Raw genomic sequence first — 24,409 nt, 5'->3', positions numbered from 1 at the left:
TTTAAATTTTGCATGGGAGCTATGGCTGGGTAAAATGCAGGCTGCATTGGTGGTTGACATCAACTCCCAAAATACTCCTCAGAGCTGAAATCTAAAATGGCGAGCACCTGCCCAACAGAGTGTTAAAGTTATCAATTTATTTCTCACTTAAAATCTTGCCTCAGTTCCTTAAATATGACAGCGAGGGCCACACGGTTGTGCCACTATCTCTTGCATTTTGCTCCTATTGCTTGCATTCTTTCCCCCTCTATACACATATTTTTAGATATATCTTCCAACTGAGAAGAGCATTTCTTGTGTTCAACGAAGTACGGTCTAAGACACAAAAGTTTACAGCATAATAAATCTGTTGGCCTTTAAGATGCTGTCAGATTCTTTTCTTGCTTTTTCTTGAAATGGGCTAATATGGGTCCCCCTCTGGAACTGATGAAACAGACTTTCTTGGCGCAAAATGACTCCAAGAACAACCTGAAGGGTGAGCATGAATAGAATCTCATCTGTCCTGCCTAGAAAGAGTCTTCTAGAACACAAATGCTGCTGTGTCCCTCTAAATAAAGAGGCTTCCACAATGGAACTTCCACCCTCCACTCCCTGTGTGCCCCCTAAGTCTGTTCTAGGTGTTTTCCCAAACCTCCAGAGCAGATTTGGGGAGGGCAAAAGGGGGCACGAGGGGAGTGTAGAGGGAGGACTTACATTGGCCAAGCAAAAATCCTTCCATTGATGAAATGGATGAGTTGGATACTGCCGATGGATCCAAAGACAAGTTAGCATAAGAACGTTCATGAAAGTAATTATGGGGTCTTCAACCACTTGTGTCCTCCTTCAAAGCCTCTGCAGAGCTGATCAGGGAAGAAGGGATGGAGAATGTTCCTGTTATGAACTTCCTTAAGTTAACATCTTACAAGCCAAGTCCAATTTAGGGTGATTTCCCACAACAGCCCCCGTTCCACATTGTTCAGGAGGGTCCACAACTCAGAGTCCGCCTAGAGTGCAAAAAAACCCATATGCCACCACTGTAAAGGGCCGTTGCAAATTATTTGACTTGTGTTTCGTAACAGTGAGGAGCACTTTGTAAATTTCATGCAGTTTCATTTGCAAAGAGCCTGCGGAGCTCCTCTGCAGAGTGTTGTCTATTTCACGCTCACTGGCTTTGGCTCTGCTGCCCATGACTTAGAAGAATGAGGAGCCCCAAAATATTCAGGCTCGAGCACGAAGCAGAGTGATGAAAATGCTTGTATCTGTTAAATAGCAAAATGCTGGGTCAAAGAGAAAATTGTTCCTGGTAATTTTTCCTATAGACTTTTCTGTCTGCATTTAAAAATTCAGAGTAAATGAAAACTTCAAAGAAGGGATGAAAATACTTAATGTTATTGATTAGGAGGAAAGGATAGATTGACTTTGCATTCCAGAGAGCAAATGCACATTTCAGAGTGCTTAAGTGGGAAATCCTAGTGCTTTGAAAAAGACTGGATGCTGTGCAAGACGCATTAACCACCACAGTTTAGCAGTTATAATTGGAGATCCTCAAAGTGATTAAACTTCTGTTGCAACAGTTATGCCAATTGTATCTGAGCCGGACGTTGGGGCTGCATCCTCTGAATCCTTTTAAAAGAAAAAGGAAAGGTTCTGCAGAGCATCTCCCTTTAGCTCTGTCTTAATTGCACTTGGCTCAAAAATAGAAGATGGAATCAGACACATTTGCAAACTCCTTTGAGAAACTCACGAGCATGTTTAATATGTTCCATGTCAATCCAAAAAAATCACCCCAGAATCCAGAAACCAATGACATAGACAGGTCAGGACCGACTAAGGATGGAGGAGAAATTGAATACATTTTGCATTTAAAGGCAACTCTTCAAATTTACACTTTCTGAACCAGGAGTGGCTGGTGGGGCAGTGGAGGGGGGGGAGTGTAGCTCCCAATACATTGTCCCTAAAACAATTTTTGGGGTCATTCACTCACAATGTTTGTGTGCTTATCAGTCCTGCATTTCACGAAGTGAGGGTGTCCAAGATGTTGCCTGTGGACTTAAGAGCTCCAGTTTTTAATTTTTTTTAAAAAAAAAAATCAGTGGAAGATTATTATTATTTTTTAAAAAGTTAAAGCATTCATTTAAGGTTTCCAAAGCAAAGCAAAACTATGATGCTCTAACAAAAATAAAACCCAGATAATATATAGCTCTTAACAAAAGCTTTAACAAATCTGTTTTTTATCCTCTGAGATTTTTTCCTCTATCACATAACCAACTTTCCACATGATTAATTGATGCAAAACTTGACTGGTTACAGATTCAGCAAATATTTTATTTTACTTTCCTGATAGTTCGCTATGTATGTTGTATGTATTTATATGTATAGTAATACAAACACCACATATCAAGGGACTAGTTTCTCAAGTATATACAGCTCTCCCTTTTCAATTATATCCCTCATTGACAGTTTTGAAGTCAGTATATGAACAGGCTCTGAGGGAGTAAATTGATACGATGAAATTGAATAAACTCTGGTCCATAAAACCAGAGAAAACTAGATGAAAACAGTTCATAGATGGTTCCCCTTATTATTCTCCTTACAATTAGATGTCAATGTTCTTTCATTGTTCTTCAAAATGTTTATATATATTAATATATGTTATTTATTTTCTTCTGGATACATACAATGTTAAAGGACGGTGTGTCCATTGCATTAAAAATGAACTAAAATCAAATCAAATCAATAGCTCTTCAGAATTCCACAGGCAGCATTCAAGACAGCCTCATTTGTAACACCTATTGGAGGCTTGTAAGGCCTATCAGTGGTTACAAACAGACAACACAAAGAGAGGGGCTCCTGTGCCTGTAAATTTCATCCACTTTGGCCAAAGGAGGAAACATTATAGGTGCTTTTAGACTCCTCCTTTTTGTCAATGGGAAACATATAGCTTCATTTGTTCAGAGTGGCTCAGAACTCGAATTACAGGTCAAAGACAAAATACTGAGTAATTCAGAAACAAATTGGATTATATATATATATATATATATATATATATATATATATATATATATATATAGCTACAAATACAATGTGACTTTTTAGGCTTGTGCACACCCCGATTTGATACCAATGAAAAATGGCTTGTATGAACTGGATATTCTGAATGGAAAGAAGTGTGAATGTTTAATGCACATATTTACAATAACTTGCCAACAGCCTGAATACCATTGGATTACTTGGGCACAGTGAATTTGTATTTGTGGAGCCTCCGAGCTGGAATATGTTCTAGACGGCATGCCATTTTGCTCGTTATATTCTGAACCATGCTCTAAATTTCTTGATGCTATTTTAGTCCACTTACAGTCAAGTTCTGATTCAGATGACACTTGCGTGACCCGCAGGGTTTCTCTTTATGCCTTGACAGCCTCAAGAAGCTGAGCAGAAACTGTTTTAGACTTGGCTGATAATTGTCATGGTGACATTTTGATCTGTCATACTCTTTGGTATATTCAACTCTCCTTTTTTTTGCTGTTCATTGCAAGGAATTCAATGCCGTGCTCTTCCGATCATTCCGTCATTGCAAGCATTTCGGCTCAACAGATGGAATGATCTCTCATCTCCTTTCTCTGCATGCTCTTCTAGGAGTTCTCCTGACCCGACACCCATGAGCCAATTTCAGGGTGGGGGGGCAGGTGGGGAAGGAGAGGGAGGAAAGCCTCGTTGTGCAAGCAGAAGTCCTTGCAAAGGGATGACAAGACTTATTAGATGAATCCTGCCCACCATTTTTAAGATTTGGGGTTCATTGGTTTTCTTTTTAACCTTGAGCTAGAATTTCTGAAAGTCTTTATATGATGACCATTAGCCAAAAACAACTAAAGCTTACTGATCCTAGTACTTTATTTCATTTCTTCTGATCCTAGTACATTATTACATTTCTTCTCCCCCCCCCCGAATGAAAATAGTACTTTGTAGGATTTAAATTTCATCACACACATTTGCTCACAGCTTTGTGTAAACTTATCCTGTAGTAAAAGTCAAGTAGCAAAGAAATGGAACTAAATATCACATAAATCACTTGACTAAACAAATACAATTAGGAAGCAGCAGCTGCCATTAGCAGCTTTTTTTTTTTAATCTTGTGGGAGGTGAGGTTATGCTTACATTCATTTTGAAGTCTATGTGCTAATACAAGGGACCCAAAATTGATCAATCACTAATGGGGCCAGAAGCTTTCTCTATTTGTGGGAAACATCTTGTGAGTGCCTATTTACAGGCAGAATAATGATTTTTTAAAAAAAAACCCCAAAGTGGCCTATAAAGAGGATAAAATACAATTAAAATAGGGTTGTAGTCAAGTAAGCATAGATCCATTGATATTAACATAGGTTTGTCGTGTTCATTAATTTCAATGGGTCTACTCTAAGAGGAACCAGCATTGAACACAAGCCATACAAATCAACTTAAAAGCAAAAAATAAATAAAGTAATCACAGCCATCTTGCTTTAAAGTGGCCTTGTGAATTGGCCTTGGCTTAATTTTCCATTTGACACAGATGCTTTCAGCTTCCTGAACAGGAATTGTTTTGCAAGGGCAGGACTAAGTGGTGAGAAATCCTGGGCAAGTACCTAAAAGGCCATTCCCAGCACTTCCCCCTTCAGTGTATAATATTATGCACACCATTTCATGACATAATAATAATAATAATAATAATAATAATAATAATAATACCTTTATTGTCAATGTACAATCTGTGTACAATGAAATTAACCAAGCCTCCCCCGCCAAACACTCAATCTCATTTCACTCTGTGTGCTTGTCACACAACACGCTAACCCCGAAAGTCAGTTGCACTATATTATTTTCCGTTCAGCAGCCCACACATAGAAACTGTTTTTTTAGCCTGTTGGTATGACTGATTATAGGGACCCAGGTGGCGCTGTGGTTAAACCACTGAGCCTAGGGCTTGCTGATCAGAAGGCCGGCGGTTCGAATCCCTGCAACGGGGTGAGCTCCCGTTGTTCGGTCCCAGCTCCTGCCCACCTAGCAGTTCGAAAGCACATCAAAGTGCAAGTAGATAAATAGGGACCGCTCCGGCGGGAAGGTAAACGGCGTTTCCGTGCGCTGCTCTGGTTCACCAGAAGCGGCTTTGTCATGCTGGCCACATGACCCGGAAGCTGTCTGCGGACAAACGCCGGCTCCCTTGGCCTATAGAGCGAGATGAGCGCCGCAACCCCAGAGTTGGACACGACTGGACCTGATGGTCAGGGGCACCTTTACCTTTACCTATGGCTGATTATACTTCTATATCTCCTGCCCAAGGGTAGAAGATTAAAGAGGTGCTGGCCAGGGTGTGAATCGTCCCTGAGAATTTTTCTCGCTCTCCTAAGACAACGATCCCTTGCGATGTCATCTAGCGGGCTCAGGGGACAGCCCATGATATCATGTGCTGTGTTCACCACCCTCTGTAAAGACTTTCTGTCCGTGGCTGTCAAGCCAACGTACCACACTGTGATACAATATGAGAGAACACTTTCTAGTGTGGATCAGTAGAAGGAGGCCATCAATGTTTAACATTGAGAGAGAGCCAGTGTGGTGTAGTGGTTAAGAGCGGTAGACTCCTAATCTGGGGAGCCGGGTTCGCGTCTCCGCTCCTCCACATGTAGCTGCTGGGTGACCTTGGGCTAGTCACACTTCTTTGAAGTCTCTCAGCCCCACCCACCTCACAGGGTGTCTGTTGTGGGGGAGGAGGGGAAAGGAGATTGTTAGCCGCTTTGAGACTCCTTCGGGTAGTGATAAAGCGGGATATCAAATCCAAACTTCTCCTCCTCCTCCTCCTCCTCCTCCTCCTCCTCTCTTCTTCTTCTTCTTCTTCTTCTTCTTCTTCTTCTTCTTCTTCTTCTTCTTCTTCTTCTTCTTCTTCTTCTTCTGTTCTTTCGCAAGACCCTGAGGAAATGGAGTCTCTGTCTCCTTCCTAACCACCTGAGTTATACTGTTTTTTCCAAGTGAGGTCTTCACTAAGGTAAACTCCCAAGATTTAAAGAGACTCTCTCCACACAACCCTGCCCCCCGATATACAACGGAGCTAGTTCCCCTCTCTTCCTCCAAAAGTCCTACACCATCTCCTTTGTCTTGCTAATAATTAAGTGCAAGTTATTTTCTAGGCACCATGTAGATAATTTTTAAACCTTCCCCCATACGCTGATTCATCTCCACCTGTAATTAGACCCATTATGGTAGTATCATCTGCAAACTTATTAATTGCAGTAGATGGACCAGACAAAATACAGTCATATGTATACAATGAGTACAGGTAGGGACTCAGCACACATCCCTGTGGGGTGCCAGTGTTCTCAGTGATCAACAAGAGGGGGTGCCAACAAGGGAATGTGTCCTTTGATAAACGTTCCTCACTCATGTCGTGAAACGGTTTGAGGAACGGTGACAATACAAGCCATGCAGTTGTGTGAGGAATCCAGATTTCACAGCCGAGGCCATTCCTTCTCTTTAAAAGAAGAGGAATTGTTGATAAATCATCTCCTGATTTAGCTAGTTTAGAAATTATGAACATGATTCTAACTTGAGACTTGTGTCCATTGTGCAATAGCACTCTTCATTCTCCCCTGCTGCTGTGTAACGTTTGTTGCTTAAACGTGGCTCATATTCAGACTTGGCATTCCTTCAGAAGCTCTTAGATGATATGATGTTGCTTAATAATAGGCTTAATAATCCCTGAAGTCTTTAAATTAAACACAAATGAATCCCAGCCAGAGGTAACAAAGAGGCACTATAATTGTTAGAGAAAATTGAGATGAGGTGAGAGTGATGAAGAGAAATCCCTTTAGGATGGTTGGAAGAGGAGAGGAGAGGAGAGGAGAGGAGAGGAGAGAGGGGGGGAGGGAGAGGGAGAGGGAGACCTGCTGATTAAATTGCTTGAGGGCTAAGGTTAGCATTTAATGTACTCCTGACTCAACCAGATTCTCCACACTGGGGACCAAGCTAGATGATTCCAAAGCATTGCAGGCCATGACTTGGCACATTTTCTGAAGAATGACTTGGCACATTCCCTGTACACAATCCAGTTAGGAGCATGAATTAACTCCTTTGAATGGATGCAGTGCTTTTGTAGACCATGACTTAAGGTTCCATGATTCTGAACCTGTTAACATAATTCAACATGCTGAGAAGGATGATTTGGGATCTTTTAAGTACACAACAGCCATTGGGCAAATAGAACAGTACTTTGATAGGATATGAACTGGTATATAGTATGAAGAGCAAAACATGGCGTTTCCTATCAAAGTACAGTACTTTGATAGGATATGAACTGGTATATAGTATGAAGAGCAAAACCATAACGATTTAGCACAATCTGATAATGGGTGATACTTCAATGTTAGTCATACTTAGATTAGGACCATTGAAATCAATTGATTTCAGTTAGATCAATTGAATTCAGTGGGTCTACTCTGAAATAGTTGAATATCATCCAATGAGTCTGCATTTTTAAAAACCATAGGCTTATGCATCCTGAAGTGGTACTCAGTAGAGCAGGGAGCAGTTGGCATTTGCTGACATAATTTGCACAATCTAAGCATTATTAGATTGTGATGATTATTAGATTGAGAGATTTTACTTTCTTGGGTTCCATGATGGTGACAGCAGTCACAAAATTAAAAGACGCCTGCTTCTTGGGAGAAAAGCAATGACAAACCTAGACAGCATCTTAAAAAGCAGAGACATCACCTTGTCAACAAAGGTCCGTATAGTTAAAGCTATGGTTTTCCCAGTAGTGATGTATGGAAGTGAGAGCTGGACCATAAAGAAGGCTGATCGCCAAAGAATTGATGCTTTTGAATTATGGTGCTGGAGGAGACTCTTGAGAGTCCCATGGACTGCAAGAAGATCAAACCGATCCATTCTGAAGGAAATCAGCCCTGTGTGCTCACTGAAAGGACAGATCCTAAAGCTGAGGCTCCAATAATTTGACCACCACATGAGAAGAGAAGACTCCCTGGCAAAGACCCTGATCTTGGGAAAGATGGAGGGCACAAGGAGAAGGGGACAACAGAGGACGAGGTGGTCTGACCAAACTGTGGGAGGCAGTGGAAGACAGGAGTGCCTGGCGTCCTCTGGTCCATGGGGTCACAAAGAGTCGGGCATGACTAAACGACTAAACAACAAGCTCCCCCCCCCCCCCCCGATCATTACTTTGCATGTTTTCAGGCTGTGATTCAGTACCTTTTGTATATGATGATGACAACTCCGAATTTTTGCAGAGTTTGAACTGAGGCTTACTTATTTAGAACTCTGGATAAGAACAAAAGAAAACCTAGCACGACTCTGTATCTTTTGCAGAACAGAGCTTGGCATTGCTTAGCACTTAACACTCTCCAATGAAAGTATACAAAGGGGGAAATCTCTCACTTCATTAATTCATTAAATGCAAGGAGATATTATTATTTTTAATGTGTCATAGCATTCAAAACTGACATGGTTTGGTACAATTCCAAAAATCTCCCAACCTCATTGTGCACTCTTCTGCCTTGTCCCCCCCCCCCCCGAGTTTATGTCTTGAGCCGCAAAAGAGCCCAGTGGAATTGTCACAAGACAATTGTGGTACCTCTAAAGTTCTCTCCCCGCCTCTCACACACTTCTTTTTCTCCATTTCAAACAAATTTCTTCTCTCCGATTTCTTGGTTCGAAATCTAGAACTCTCCTGCCAGGTCTTTCTCGGGGACCTACTTGTCTCTATAATCCAGGTGTGTTACTTTTATATGGCATGTAAAATGTAAAATGGGTGCTATCAGATCCTGGCATTCCACTCCTGGAACAGCACTTGGCCTTGCAGAGAGGCATCTGCTGATGTAAGAAAAGGGGAAGCAGTATTTGCCAGTTGCCCCTTCCTGCTCCCTGGAGGGTCTCCCAAATCTCTAGAACAGTTTTCATTTTGTTTTGTTTTGTGGGGGACACAGCGTGGTAGCACGAAGGATCACACCCTTCTGTTACATTAGCTGATGTCTCTGCTAGATCAAAACTACATTATGATATTCCCTGAAGGTTAACCTACTGCTTTACAATAGCTACCTTCCAGGGTCTGACTTTTTAGTTTTGAAAAAAGAAAAGTAGGAGGCGACAAAATAGAACTTTATAAAATTATGCATGGCATGAAGGAAGTGGAAAGCACCATCCCATAGCTTCATTACACTGTTGTGTGTGTGTGTGTGTGTTAGAAGGGACAGATGTATTCTACATGCTAGAGAATTCAGTTATGTGTTCAACAAATTCTATATTCTGAGCATATGGAAATCCTGAACACTGTGATAAGTCCAGGAAGGAACGCCTTGACATTACCAAAAGAAAAAGATAATTGCTAGAGACAGGAATAAAGTCTTTAGCAGCATGTGCTTATTTCCCGATGATCGTTTTATTTTAGGAATATGGTTTGGACTTAGGTTTATCATAAATGGTTTTGTGGAAATTGAGGAATGAAATGTAACATCTGTTCTGTTTTATCTGTGCAAAAAGTTCAGAAGAGAAAAGGAAAGCTTGCATAGTTGTGTGACGAAAAACACATCCCTGTAGCAATAAGCCTTCAAAGCCCTTGATAAAATAAAAACCAAATTCGTGACAAAAATGTTCACAACTGGGAAGGGTGAAGAAGTGATAGATCATGCCTTCTTGGTAAGAATAGAACCGACAGTCTGAAAGTGTGTTTCATACCATAAGCACATCCAATACATCCCAGAAATCTGGAAACCATACTTGCCAAGTCTCCCACTGAAAAATGCGGGGTCAGCAGTGGCGTGGCACCGGAGGTTGCGTAGAAGCAACTTCCGGGGCCGCTCTGACCATGTGTGGGCACCGAAAATTGGGCAGAGCAGCACCGGAAGTTGCTTTTACGCATGCCCGGTGGCCATCTTGGTGGTGGCGGTGGCCGCCAAGATGGCTGCCACCATGTGGCTACCACCAAGATGGCCACCGGGCATGCGTAGAAGCGACTTCCAGTGTCGCTCTGCCCAATTTCCGGTGCCCACACATGGGAAGAGGGGCACCCAAAATGGAGGCTCCCTGGCAGGTAGGAAATCCGGGGGGTTTCTGGGATTTTTCTCCATTCGGGAGAACAGCGGGAAACGGATTAAAATCCGGGGGTTTCCCGCGGAAAATGGGATACTTGGCAGCTAAGGTGTAAACTGATGTGGGGATATTATGAAGACTGTGCTAACAACAGTAAAGGAAGAAAAAGTTGCCTTAGGCTTAGAGCAGGCTTCCCCAAACTAAGGCCCGGGGGCCGGATGTGGCCCGTGAGGCTCTTTTATGCGGCCCCTGCCGCCCCCTGCTCTTACCGGCGCAGCTGCCCACTTCCGGGTCGCTGGAGTGTCGGAAATAGCTTGTGCACATGCACAAGCGTCATTTCCGGCGTGCTTCTGGGTTGGAGGAGGCCCATGTGCATGCACACAAGCTATTTCTGGTGTTCCGGTGACCCAGAAGTGCGCTGGAAATCACATGTGCACACACGTATCGGTGCACACTCCTGTGTGCTCCGGCCCACAGCACAATTGGCGCTGGCGGCACCGGCCCTCGGCAATGTAAGTTTGGGGACCCATGGCTTAGAGAATGTGCCCTGTTGCAACAGAACATCAGCCAATTAACGGATGTATTAAAACCATAGGGGCAGAGGGTTGAGATAACTTAGACTTACAATGAGTTATTTCCACCCCCCTCTTCCATTTTCTGCTTAAATGAGGCTAGCTTCCCATGATTTTGAAAAGTAAGCATGCAATCTTATCTGCCTTGCTCATCACTGCAAATCTTTATGTGTACAAAATAGATGACTAACATTCAAGTATGTACTATTTCATCTAGGGATGTTGAAAAATTCTGATGGAAATGGAGTGGTGGTGGTGGAAATTGGTTGTGCTAGCTTACTCATCCCTTGTTCAGAATGGAAATGGATGCAGCAAATATGTTCAGTATTTGCTGTGGTTCTTTTCAGTCTGCAAGCAATATGTACCGTAATTGATTACTTTCCCCCATTTGTATTGTGCTTCATTCCCGTTGAAATGAATGGTGTGGGATAATGTAATGGTAACATGATTAATTACAAAAATTTTCACCATAGCCAATGGTGTCATAATATAAAGATGAAATATAAATAAAGAGAAATAATATGGTTTTCATCAAAATTGCAGTACAGTAGTACCTTGGTTTTAGAACGGCTTAGTTTATGAGCAACTTGGAAATAGAACGCTGCAAACCTGGAAGTAGGTGTTTTGGTTTGTGAACTTTGCCTTGGAAACGGAACATGTTCCACTTCCTGTTGAGTGTGTCCAGTTTGTAAATTGAGTCCCCAGCTGCTAATCAGAGGCTTCTTGTTGAGTCTGTCAGCTGTTTAGGACTGAGCACCCACGCAACACAGAGGTGATATTTGGAGCTTTTGTTTTTGCTATTTTTTTGCATTTTTGTTTGTGTGGCTTTTTTTGTTTTTTGTTTTTGTTTTACTGTGACTTGTTCTTCGTTTTATGGGACTGACTTGTGGCTGTGGCGTGTGACTCCGTTTTTGTGACTTGTTTTTGTGACTGTGTGGAACCCAGTTCAGCTACTGATTGATTGATTGTGTGACTGCAGAAATGGATAAAGCCCCCCCCCCTCAAAACAATGACTATCATCCATGCATGTAAGGAGGTAAAATTAATTTTAATTTTTATCATCTACAACACTGTCATATTTATTTTATAGCACAGTACATTGATTGTTGCTTTCATTTTATGGATCAATGGTCTCGCTAGATAGTAAAAATCATGCTAAATTTCTGTTTTAGGGGTTGTTTTTAAAAGTCTGGAATCGATTAATCCATCTTGCATTAATTTCTATGGGAAAACATGCCTTGGTTTTAGAATGCTTTGGTTTTGGAACAGACTTCTGGAACGGATTAAGTTTGGGAAACAAGGTACTACTGTAGAATGGAAATTTACCGCCTGTTGTAATTTGAAGGAAAACATATTTAAAATGAGGTACAGGTGGTATCAGACACCTGAAAAATTAGCCAAAATGTATAAAAATCAATCATCTAGGTGCTGGAGGTGTGATGCGGAAATAGGATCACAAATGCACATGTGGTGGAAATGTCCAAAGATATGTAAATTCTGGACTGACATTTACGAAGAACTAAAGAAAATGATAAAATTCACATTCAAAAAGAGACCAGAAATGTTCCTTCTAAATATAATTCCAGAGGATATTAAAAGTGCAAAGAGAACGCTGTTAATGTATGGAATAGTAGCGGCAAGAGTACTAGTCGTGAGAAATTAGAAAAGCAAAAAAACCCAAAAAAACCCAGCATACTAGACTGGCAAATTTTAATGAAAGAATACTCACAGCTAGCAAAATTTACTGGAAGAATTAGAGGGCAAACAAAAAATAAAATAAAAAAGGAATGGAGTATTTTGATTAATATATATTGAATAATAAGATATCCAAAATCCAAACGACAGAACATAATTGAACCTAAACTGAAGTTAAAGGAAAGATAATAAGTAAATAGAATAAGAATTGTGCGATATAGTAAGGTTAATATATGTAAATTACAGAGAGAAAAATTGGAAGTCAACATAGAGAAGATGTAAATGATTGTCTAATTTATATTTTTGTTCTTTGTTTTTTTCTATTTTTTGTATGTATAATTTTTTTCCTGTAAACATGTTGTGTGCTAATGTTTTTAAAGAAAGAAACTAATGAAAATTTATTTATTTATTTATTTATTTTAAAAAAGAATGGAAATATCTATGCATGTGACAATCACAGAAAAGAATAGATTTCTTCCTACATCCCTTTGGAAAGGTAATTGATAGGGGGTTTTGGACTCTCTTCACCCAACCCCTTAATCCTTAGCCTGCCTTTTCCTGCCCACTTCTAACTTTCCCATATCCCATTCCTACCCTGGTGGAGTGATATGAGTTCCATAGCTGCCAAGTTTTCCCTTTTCTCGCGAGGAAGTCTATTCAGCATAATGGAATTTCCCTTAAAAAAAGGGAGAACTTGGCAGCTATGATGAGTTCACTGTCCCCGAAACCTGCAGCCAGTCCTGCTGCATTGATCCTGTATGATGAATGTATCGGAAGTGCCATTTTATATCCCCATAACATTGTTCTGGGGTATTGTAGGAAAATACCCCTGGTAGCTGCATGCTACCAGGACAAGATAAGCCTCCCAAGGATCACCAATTTAGGAAGTGTTCAACCAGAAGACACTTTGTCTGGGATTTCCTCAAACCTGAAGCCAGGGCTGGCTCTAAGGCAAGCCTGGGTGGCGCAGGGCGCCAGGGTGCCGGGCCGCCAGGGGGGTGCCACGTGGCTGCACCCACTGCAGCAGCACTGCACGCTGTGCCCGCCCGCCCACTGCGGCGAGAAACGGGGCGGGGGCGCCAGAGCGATCATCGCACCATGGCGCCCGGGCGCCCGATGTGCTTAAGACAGCCCTGCCTGAAGCTAAACCTTTTCCACCTGGGGAACTGGCTTGATCTCATCCAAAGGTCTAGTTGTTACTGCTGAATTTTCCTTGGGCTCTTTATGTACTACCATAAATGCTGGGATCCCCTAAGTCTGCTAATAGGGTTAGGTCTCCTAAAACCATTACAGAAGGAACAAAAATCTGGTACTAGCAGAAAAGTCCTTAAAAGGGGTGTTAGATCATCACTATCTAAGCTAAGGCTCATTTTCTTGGCTGTTATTTATATTAGTGTTTTCAGGAAAGGAAAACGGATTGTTTCAGAGAACAGATCAAATGGGGGGAGGGGGTTACATTCAGCTGAATACTCAGACTTCCTCTGACAACTAAAAACATGAGTATAAGATCTAATCATTTCCTGATCACAAATCAGTTTTAAAAGGAGGAGGAGACTGCCATCTTCTGCATGTTTCTAGCCCAATGGTTTATTTCTGTCCTTTCTATTGCTTTCATTATATTCATCCCTCACTCTTGTCATGTTGTTTCCCTTATGTCACAGAAAGATAGTTAATCCATCTTTCATGGGAGAAGATTTGTCCTCCTCTTGACTAATCCAGGGCATTAAAATCTAATTTGTTAGCTGCTCAGTATTCCTGCCTTTCTGGTTTACAATGAGGATACGATGATGCTTCATTTTCTTTCTTTATTCTGTGCTTATGCAAACAATCCAGGTGTCAAAGTTCTCCATGTAATTGCATAATAACTAATTTTAAAAGCAAAGGGCAGTTTGGTGGAATGACACAGGTCAATCTATTATTTAAACTTTATTTATTAATAAAACACAGACTAAGATCAAACTTTACTGAAATGAAAGAGTGCTATACTAAGAATGCAAACCTTGTTTGTTAGCAACATTTGTAAGAGTCCCTGCTTTGTTTGGTCCACAGAGCATCTCCAATCTCCCCTGCAGAAGATAACCTTGTTTTTGCTAAGCCCGGAGTTTATCTAACATGCACTTCTGATATGAATTGATCCCTTCTGCTTTCTGCTGAAGATGCACATATTTGTAGCTGTAGTGTACCAGCATAGCGCTTTATATCATACAATATAAAGCGGATTGTGGTAGGGCTGTTAGGAAATTTAGCTCAGGGTTTGGTTTGTGTAAGGCCACAGGTCATGCTGAGTAATGGGGGCATGAGTATGCAAATCCCACGGAGCTGATTGGTTGGGGGGCCCCCTCTTAAAGCCTCGTCCTCCATTTTAGAGTCACATTTTTGCCTGGCGTTTGAATCCCCTCCCATCCGCCCTTTTTTCTTGCAGGTTAGCACAACATTGCTATTGCCTTCGGGGCCGCCTGTATTCAGGGGTCAGTAGGAATTTTTCCAATTGGCTGATTGGCTTTGCCTCTTGGTTTTTGCCTACTGCGCTAGCAAATTGTCACAACTTGTTAGGTTGGCGGTTAGGCTTTTGGTTGGTTAATCGGTTGGTAGAGGGGGTGGCACACAGATGCCTACCCTCACCTCCGTTTGCTCCATATAGAAGTATTCCGTTAAAGGAATCTCGGGGCTTACACTCTTGTCCTTACCATCCCGCCATTGGCGGGAATGGTGGGCCCAATTATAAGAGTAAGAGCCTTGAGGAACATTCTTGGTGAAAGTGAGGAGGGAATGACTGGGCTCAGCCACCTCCTCACTCCCAGGTATGTTTACTTGACTTCCCTCCAGGAAGTCGGAGCAGGAACTGTCCAAGCGGACAGTGATGAGTCCTGTCCCTTGGTGACAGCTGATGTGAGTCCTGCCCCAATTGGGCAGATGAGGTGAGTCCTGTCCAAATGGGACAGCTGATTGAGTCCTGTCCTAAATGGACAGATGGGGATAGTCCTTCTTAAGGAAGGATGAGTGAATAACCAAAAGCATAAGCCAACACTCGGATTAAAATTGGTGTATTTAATAAAGTTGTGGCCCTAAATTATTTGCCAAAAACCAAACCATAATTCTGTTGTCAGTTGTGAGTTATTTAAGGTAATTTCTGGTAAGCCTCGACACACAAACATATGCAGGGCTGGATTTAGGTTTGACAAGGCCCTAAGCTACTGACGGTAATGGGGCCCTTTATATGTCCAGCTGTCCTTTGTCAACAACAAATTTTTGCTGTTTTGTGTGTGTTAAATATATGCTATATGGTAATTTAGGGACCTAATAGGTATCTAAAGCCATTTGTGCATGTTGCCATGCAACCAGTCCATGCAGAATGTAGGCACCCTATATACATAGCTGCCAAGTTTTCCCTTTTCTCGCGAGGAAGCCTATTCAGCATAAGGGGAAATCCCTTTAAAAAAGGGATAACTTGGCAGCTATGTATATATAGAAATGAGCAAACCAGTGATATTTTAGGGAGCAGGCTAATAGGCGGGGCCCATTACTTACATCATCAGAGCCTACACAACACAAAACACTGTTGCTGTATGTAGGTTTTATTTTTTGTTTTTTTTATCTTATAATTTGGGAATATACATCCGGTTGTTTTTTTCCTTGGGGGGGGGCAAGAGAGTAGGGCTCTAAACTATAGCTTGTTTAGCTTATACAGTGGTACCTCGGTTTAAGTACACAATTGGTTCCGGAAGTCTGTACTTAATCTGAAGCGAACTTAACCTGAAGCGAACTTTCCCATTGAAAGTAATGGAAAGTGGATTAATCCATTCCAGACGTGTCCGCAGAGTACTTAAACTGAAAGTACTCAAACTGAAGCGTACTTAAACCGAGGTATGACTGAACGTAAATACGGCAGTGTGCATATGGGCCAAGCTATTAAGATCACTTACCGTAAGTGTTCAGCATAAGGGACAAGGGAGAAAGAGAAAAGATCACCAAGACTGATAACTCTGGGTGTTGTCTTGAAGGAGCAGAACTGTGGAGGAAACTAGTTACAGGAAGGTATCCGTGTTGGTCTGTGCGACGAAAGTCCTCTCACTTTCAGTCTTATAACTCTGACCTCTCAATTATTAAAAGCACTAACAGGGATTTCTGAGGTAAATCAAACCTCACACTTATCCCTCTAGCCTTTCTTTAAACCCTCTAGCACTTGTGGGTTTTCAAAAATAAAAGAGAGTCCTCTTCCAGCCTAAACGTGACCAGGTACCTATATAGACTTGGAGCTATAAGTAAGACTGTTCCTATGTGTACTCAGATAAGGGTTTTCACTTCACTAGAAACACCCTCACTGTAAAGCTAGCCTCCTTCCTGAGGTAACTTTATTATCATTCAGAATCTGTCTCCCCCTTTAGCCCCCCTCCTTTTCTTGGTGCACTCTAAGCCACAACTAACCTCCCTCCTCTAAAAGGCAGTTTTGACAGTTTAAAAGAGTTCCCCACCAACTGGGTTCCTGGATACCTTAGCTGGAAAATGAAATAGACGATTTACTGGTATGACACTTTAAAGATGGATATTTATTGGCTTGAATCTTAATGGTTGCATTCTGGTAACATTGGTACAAACTTAATTTCACAGGTAACGTTTCTTAGTAATCAAATAACAGAATACCTATCAACTACCTATCAACTAAACTATTATTATTATTATTACTTCATCTACTCTAAGTCTACCTTCTCCAAAACCACCCAAGCTCCCACACAGAAAACCCTCAACCGCCAACTAACATAACTGTTCCCCTTTCCATTCAAACCCCTTGCAGGCCACGCCTCCCATGGAATGTTGCTGCCAGTTAACCAGGAGTCTGGGTTAACCCTTCAATAGGTTGGTTGTGAAACAAAAACATAACAGTTTTCAAATTCGCCACAGTCTGCCTTAGTCGAAACAAAATAAAAAAATTCCTTCCAGTAGCACCTTGGAGACCAACTAAGTTTGTCATTGGTATGAGATTTCGTGTGCATGCACACTTCTTCAGATACATACAGAGACCTGGTCTGAATAGAGACATTGGGTTCTTATCTCATTATACATGGTAAATCTATTTTTAGCCATCTCACCCATTGCTTTTTCCTTTAAGACCAATCAGTCGTTAACAGTCGTCAACAGGTTTACCACACCTAGCAGCTATTCACTTATTCCCACCACCCTTCTGAGTAATACCCCTCCCCACCCCACGAAAGCTCATAACAAAGACAAACTTTAGTTGGTCTCTAAGGTGCTACTGGAAGGATTTTTTTTATTTTGTGGAGGAAACTGTAGTTGATAATTGCCTTCCAACCAGAGAACTACAGAAATGGCAGTGCTGAAAGGTAACTGCAAATGTATTGGTGTTGTGATAAGGGTGCTTGACTGCAAGCTGGTTGTGTATGGAATGCCTCTAGTGTGACTTTAAATGTCTTAGAACACTCCTTTGTTTTTGTGCCCCCCCCCCCCCGCCGTTCTAGCATCTTCACCCAAACAGGGAATGACTTTACCTGGGCTACGCTTTTACTTCCAATCACAGTGCTTCAGGGAGGGAGGGAGAGGGAAGCGACCAGAAGTTGGTTTGGTGTTTTCAATGTTCCTTTGTACTTGATTGACTGTTAAAAGCAGCAGCAATAGGGTCCAAAATGTTTGCTTGTTCATGTGTCTTGCTTGAAATGGCTTTCCTTCCTCCTCCTCCTCCTTTTTAAATTGGGTTTTATAAACAAGAATAATGTTACACAAATAAGTATACCAAGTTTTCTCATGTCATTTGTATATCGCAAAAATAGCATAAGAAATGTGGAAAAATATCTACAACGTATGTTTCATTACTGGTGGTCAATGTATAAGTTCTTGGTTTATGAATTGGGTTAAACAATGAGGAAGAAGAAGGAAAGAAAGAAAGAAAGAAAGGAGGAAGAGGGGGAGTGGCGAGCATAGCTGCCAAGTTTTCCCTTTTCTCATGAGGAAGCCTATTCAGCATAATGGAAAATCCCTTTTAAAAAGGGATAACTTGGCAGCTATGGTGGTGAGTGGGGTGGGGTGGTTATTCTTCTATTATTCTACTTAGTTTGGGGGGGGGTGTCAGTGTTGCTTGCAGGGGTTCTCTTCCTTCCTTCTAAACTTTCATTCCTTGCCCAAGCCCAATCCTTTCCTAAAATCCCTTTCTGTCTGAATCAGTCCCTCTGCCAGCTTTTATAATTATATAATCAAAGCATTAAATAATTTTAGGAGTTGGACAGGTCCCTGAAATTCATCTGGTCCAATGCGCTGTAATGCAAGAATCTCAAGCTCGTAGCAATTCAAAATTGAGAGGAATTGTGGGATATAAGATTAATTAATAGAAATAAATAGACAAAACCACTAAAACCAAAATAATATCTATCTAACGAATGCCACAATAAAAAAAAATTTCACATATAAATGTGATGTTGTGACGAATTGACACAGTTTTGAAATGTTTATTCCTACCTGGCTGGAAAAGAGTTAATCCACCTCCAGCCTGACTGACATAACATTCTGATGGGGGCGGGACTGTTCCCAGTTTAAAAGGAGGGAGCAGCGGTTTTGTCAGTTAGGGAGAGGGGGAGGGAGTGGTGTGATGTGAAGAAAGTTGAGAGGTCAGGAGAGTGGGAATGTAGATGTGGTTTAGGAGAGCTTGAGGTTAAATGTTTGACAGAGTTATTGTACAAATGAAACAAAGCTGATAAACACATTAAACGTTGAAATCACTACTATGTTTTAAGATAATAAAATTTCATCCTTTTTTTGCCAAGAAGAATCGTCTTTATTGTTCCAGCGGGGTATCAGAACTCACAGCAGTGGTGGCTCAATAGAGGACAAAACTTACCTCAGGAATAGAGGCGGCAGTTTGTGTCCTAGAGCTACACTGAGGAGGCTTAGGAGGATAACCTGGGGTGCCACGAAATTGCCAGAGTGGAAAGGGCAAACTTTTGCAGTGGGGAATCAAACTGAGGGAGACCCTTTACTGTAGGCAAGAGGTTATTCCGTCAAACAGCCTAGAGTTTCTCAAGATACCAGGCCACATAAGCTGGAAGACACTCTTTACTAAGAAACCCACAAGCAAAAAGGGGTTTATTTTAAGGCGGCAGGAGAAGAGGGTGGGTGGTTTCACCTCTGGTTTCCTGTGTTGCATTTTAGTAGTAGAGAGGGGGACATTTTCGTCACAGATGTCTATACAAGCATTTGCAAGTTATAGAAAAAAGGAGTGTGTTGTTTATACAGTCTTCTTCCTTTGGATCCAAACCAGTAATGTTCTCATTTGTGGACTGCCTATGCTTTTATCTGTCCTACCAATGTTTACTTTACTGAGGGTTTATGACTAGTAGGTTTCATCTGTTACCTAGACTCACCCCCTTGTGACCGGTAGCTCTGCTTGGCAGATTGCACTGAACACTGATACAGTCTGTTCTGATGCAGGGGTCTTGCCCAGAGCAAAACGACTTTGTGCATTCATGTGTACCAATGGTGCTCTGAAATGTATTCCTGCTGACATTAAATTTCTCTCCGATTTGGAAAGTTGTGCTTGGAAGCCTGCAGCATACTGCGAAAAGCTCTTCTCTTGAGCTGCGAACAATCTGGAAAGGATAATTTTAGAAGAGCTACACGATTAGCAAGAAGTAATTGTTAGCGCAGAGTTTCCTTAGGGGCAATTCCTCACCTCCCCAAACAAAAGTGTTTGCAGCATTTGAATTTCGGCTGTCTTTATTTCCCAGGAAGGGTTTGTATGGCTTCAGTTCTCAAGCCATTTAACTCCAGAATAGCTTCAGCCATGTTTTCGGGGGTGGTTGGGAATAAAAACGATAAAAGGATCTCAGAAATGACAGCCTAAGGGAGACACATTGACTAATCCTGGCCCCCCATGCTCACAGAGGCTTGCAGCTGCAACTGAAGGATCATCCAGACTCCCTTTTATGCCAAGTATCTAGGCATAGAACTGCACTTTAAAGTGCTGTGTCCAAGCACTTTATTCCCCTTGGCACTTTCCCCATGTAAACCTGCTCCTTACTGCTGAATCGGAGCAAATGTGTGAAGAAGCAGATGATGATGATGATGATGATGATGATTATTATTATTGTATTATTATCATTATTTATTGAATTTATATAACGCCCTATACCCGAGGGTCTCAGGGCAGTTCACAGAATAAAATCAAGATATAAAACCACAAAATACATAGTTAAAACAAAAACAACAACCCAACCCCCCAAAAAGAAACACATTTTAAAAGGGGATAGAATGTCAGTCAAATGAACCAAAGGCCTTGTTAAAAAGGAACGCTTTTGCCTGGTGCCTAAAGGTGTATAATGAAGGCGCCAGGCGAACTTCCCTGGGGAGAGCATTCCACAGACGGGGAGCCACTGCAGAAAAGGCCTGTTATTGTGTTGCCACCCTCCAAACCTCTTGAGGAGGAGGCACACAAAGAAGGGCCTCAGAAAATGATCTCAGGGTCTGGGTAGCTTCATAGGGAAAGAGGCGGTCCTTGATGTATTGTGATCCTGTGCAGTTTAGAACTGTGCAGCTGCCGCCACCACCACCTCAATCTGGCCACACGCTTTAGATATCTCTCACTGGCATTGACATCTGTATACGAAAAGCCTACATTTCAGCAGGTGCTCTCTTGTGGCCTTCCTTCCTTCAAACTACAAGAAAGAATATTTCACCTAAACATTAGGAAAAACTTCCTGACAGTGAGAGTGCAATTTGCTGCCAAGGAGTGTGGTGGAGTCTCCTTCTTTGGAGGTCTTTAAGCAGAGGCTTGACAGCCATATGTCAAGAATGCTTTGATGGTGTCTCCTGCTTGGCAGAGGGTTGGACTGGATGGCCCCTGTGGTCTCTTCCAACTCTATGATTCTATGATTCCCCACAATCTGAAGCCCTGCATAATAGGGGCTTCCTATTGTGTGTGAGCATGTATGCGATCTGGTGCTCAGGCACATGCTTTCCATATGCAGAAATCTACGTACACTGACGCATAGATATCCAAAGCACAACCCCAGCGGGACGATGGGGGAAGGCCATAATCACATTCCCGCTATCACAACACATGTAGCTTAGACAACTGAACGGAGCTAATATCTGTGCTTAAAACTTTGAGTCTGCTTATGTATGAAAAATGCTATATGTTTTTCTACTCAGAAAATTGCCTTTTGCAAATCCAGCATCATAATTTTTTCCCCATTTGCACCTAGCTATGAGTTATGAGATCTTAGCATGATAGCAATGTGCATGTCAAACAAGATCTCAAATTACATCAGAAAGTTTCTTTGGAGGCCTAAATTAGTGGTTATCTCCTGAAAACACATGAAATTGCATTTGAGTGGTCAAATTTACAACTCTTTTAGTTACACACACACCTCCAGCCAGATACTACTCTCCTCTCTTTTTATGACTCCATTTCCCAAGGAAGTCATCTTCCATAATTGTTTATTGAATGACCCCAGAATATTTTGTGCACTGATGAGCTGCTCCACACATTCATTATTGGCTTCCAAAGAAACTCACTTTTATGTGCCTAGTCCTGATTTATTTCTCTAGGTGCCATCTATTTTATTCTCTCCCTGTGTCATCAGAGCCACACAGGAAATAGCTCTTCAAAAATGACATTTTCTATTCCAGAAGAAAATGCATAATTCCTCTTCTTCTTTTTTAAAAAAATATCTTCTCATTTCATTTTAAATACCATCTCAGGAATTCTTCAGTCAGGAAAAGGTATACTGTAAGGGCCTTGGAGTGTGATACAAAAACAAAATAAACAATAGGAAACATCACTAGTACTTTATGAGGAAATTGTATGGTCAGAGGGTTGGTCTGGACTCTGGAGCAAAGGACAAGAACAGGTGCCGGCAACGTTTTCTGCCCGTGGGCCGGAGGATTCCCATGGACTATCACCGTGGGCTGGATATGGGCCGCACAGGCACAGAAGCAATTTCCGGTGCCGTGCTGCCCATGTCCCGAACACCGGAAATGGCTTCTGTGCATGTCCGTGGCTGCGCAGAAGTGATTTCTGGCGCTGCAGACATTTTGGAAATGGGCAGTGCAGCACCATAAATTGCTTCTGCACATGTCCGCGGCTGCGCAGAAGCAATTTCCGGTGCTGGCTGCCCATTTCCAAAATGTCTGCAGTACCAGAAACCGCTTCTGCGACTGCGTAGACACGATTTCTGGCGCCGCTTGGCGAGTCCCTGCACCGTGCTTTGCCGGTTTACCGCAGTGCGTGAGGGACTTGCCGAGCGGGCGGCTCGGTTCACGGGCAGCCCATGGGCCGGATAAATGGCCTCCATGAGCCATATCCGGGTTGCCGATGCCTGGACAAGAAGTTCCCCTCCTTTTATATGCACAGGAGCTGGCTAGACAAAAGCACATGTTGTTAAATAGGCCATAGCTTGATTCTGGGCTTTTGCATTAAGACACAGGTAGGTAAAGATGGATTAGCAAGTCAAATAGCCATAACAGGTGCCCAACAAACAAATTCTGCTCTGGTTCTTAGGAAAGCATCATCTTCCTAAGATCTTCCTGCTCTCCAGTACCACCTCAACACCAGTGGCAGAGCAACATACTACAGCCCCCAGAGTGGAAAACAGGTGGGGTGTGGCATGTTGCTCGCAGGGGCGTGGCAAGCATGGCAGGGGTGTGGCATGCGCCGCAGGGGCGTCCTGAGGTTGCAGTGCGTGTCTCAGGGGTGGCGGCCACAATGGCACCCTTTCCCCCAAATGGTGCCCAGTGCAGTGCACTCCCCCCAACCCCCCGCATGCCAGTGCTCAACACATTAATGTATTTTCATTGGCCTAAGGGGATAGCTGTGTGCTAGCCTCAGTAAAGATTCTGGAGCATAGCATGGGGGTTGGGCTGCTGGAGTGATTGCCCCAGGTACATTTGGGGGAGGTACACTGCTCACACTGCCCTCCCCAAGCCAGCCCTGTACTGCTTTGCTAGGGCAGCATGAGAAGGATGTCATGCACCCTTCGATCCCAACCCCTCATTGCAGCCTCACAAAGCAGCTCAAGGTTTACCGCAGTGCGTGAGGGACTTGCCGAGCGGGCGGCTCGGTTCACGGGCAGCCCATGGGCCGGATAAATGGCCTCCATGAGCCATATCCGGGTTGCCGATGCCTGGACAAGAAGTTCCCCTCCTTTTATATGCACAGGAGCTGGCTAGGCTGCGAATTGGAGCACTGGTAACTGGATAGCATCCTTCACCACACCTGAGGAGAGCTAGCTAGCTTAAAGAGTACACGAAGGCACACACATACAACTTCACTCCATCCATCACCATAACACCACTGCCTCATTCTATCTAATGGTAAGGCAGGCCCTGTATACTAAGAACAAGTCTACATAAACACCCCAATAGTTAGGCACAGTGATCCACACTCTGAAGACTTTGCAATGGTGGTGGTTGGGGTGGAGACCAACAAGACCTTATTTGGAACCCTCCCAGTCAGAGCCCCCCCCCAAAAAAAAACCCTTTATTTCACTGCAGGAAGGGAGCTTGGTGAGTTCCTTGTTCCTTCATTTGGGAAGTCCAGGACTCCTCTCCTAACCGGCTCTCCTCTTTCCCCATAAGCACAGGAACATAGGCGGATGCCTGAGTCACAATCCTTGCTCCATCTAGCTCAGGGCTGTTTACACCAACTGGAAACAGCTTTCCAGAGATTCAGACAAGGTTAATTTCTCAGCCTTGCCTGGAGATGTTGGGGATTGAACCAAGGACTCTCGCATTGCAGAGTTGATGTTCTCCTGCTGAGCTATGGCCCTATGGATGTCCTCCTGCCCCAGTTTAACTTGGCCCCTCTTCCCTATATTATCAGCAGACCATCCTGTATCTCCTTGATTCCAAGCCTTGTTACTTCACTGTTTCCTGAAGCTTCAAATGCTGCTTAGAAATCTGTTACTGCTATGGTAATATTGAGTAATAGTTGTCTTGGCTGAGGAGCTGAGCTCTCCCCCTCCCAGCCACCCCTCCCCTTTGTGTGCTGCTGAATAGCCATGAATCCTGGTCATGGCTAGTTTGGCTAGACTTGATGAGATGTAGAGACTAAAATCAAGTTCCATCAGCCCCTCATAGCGGGTAGAGAAACG

Source organism: Zootoca vivipara, chromosome 16 (genome assembly GCF_963506605.1).
Source record: "Zootoca vivipara chromosome 16, rZooViv1.1, whole genome shotgun sequence".
Classification (NCBI taxonomy): domain Eukaryota; kingdom Metazoa; phylum Chordata; class Lepidosauria; order Squamata; family Lacertidae; genus Zootoca; species Zootoca vivipara.
This window is presented reverse-complemented; position numbering follows the sequence as displayed.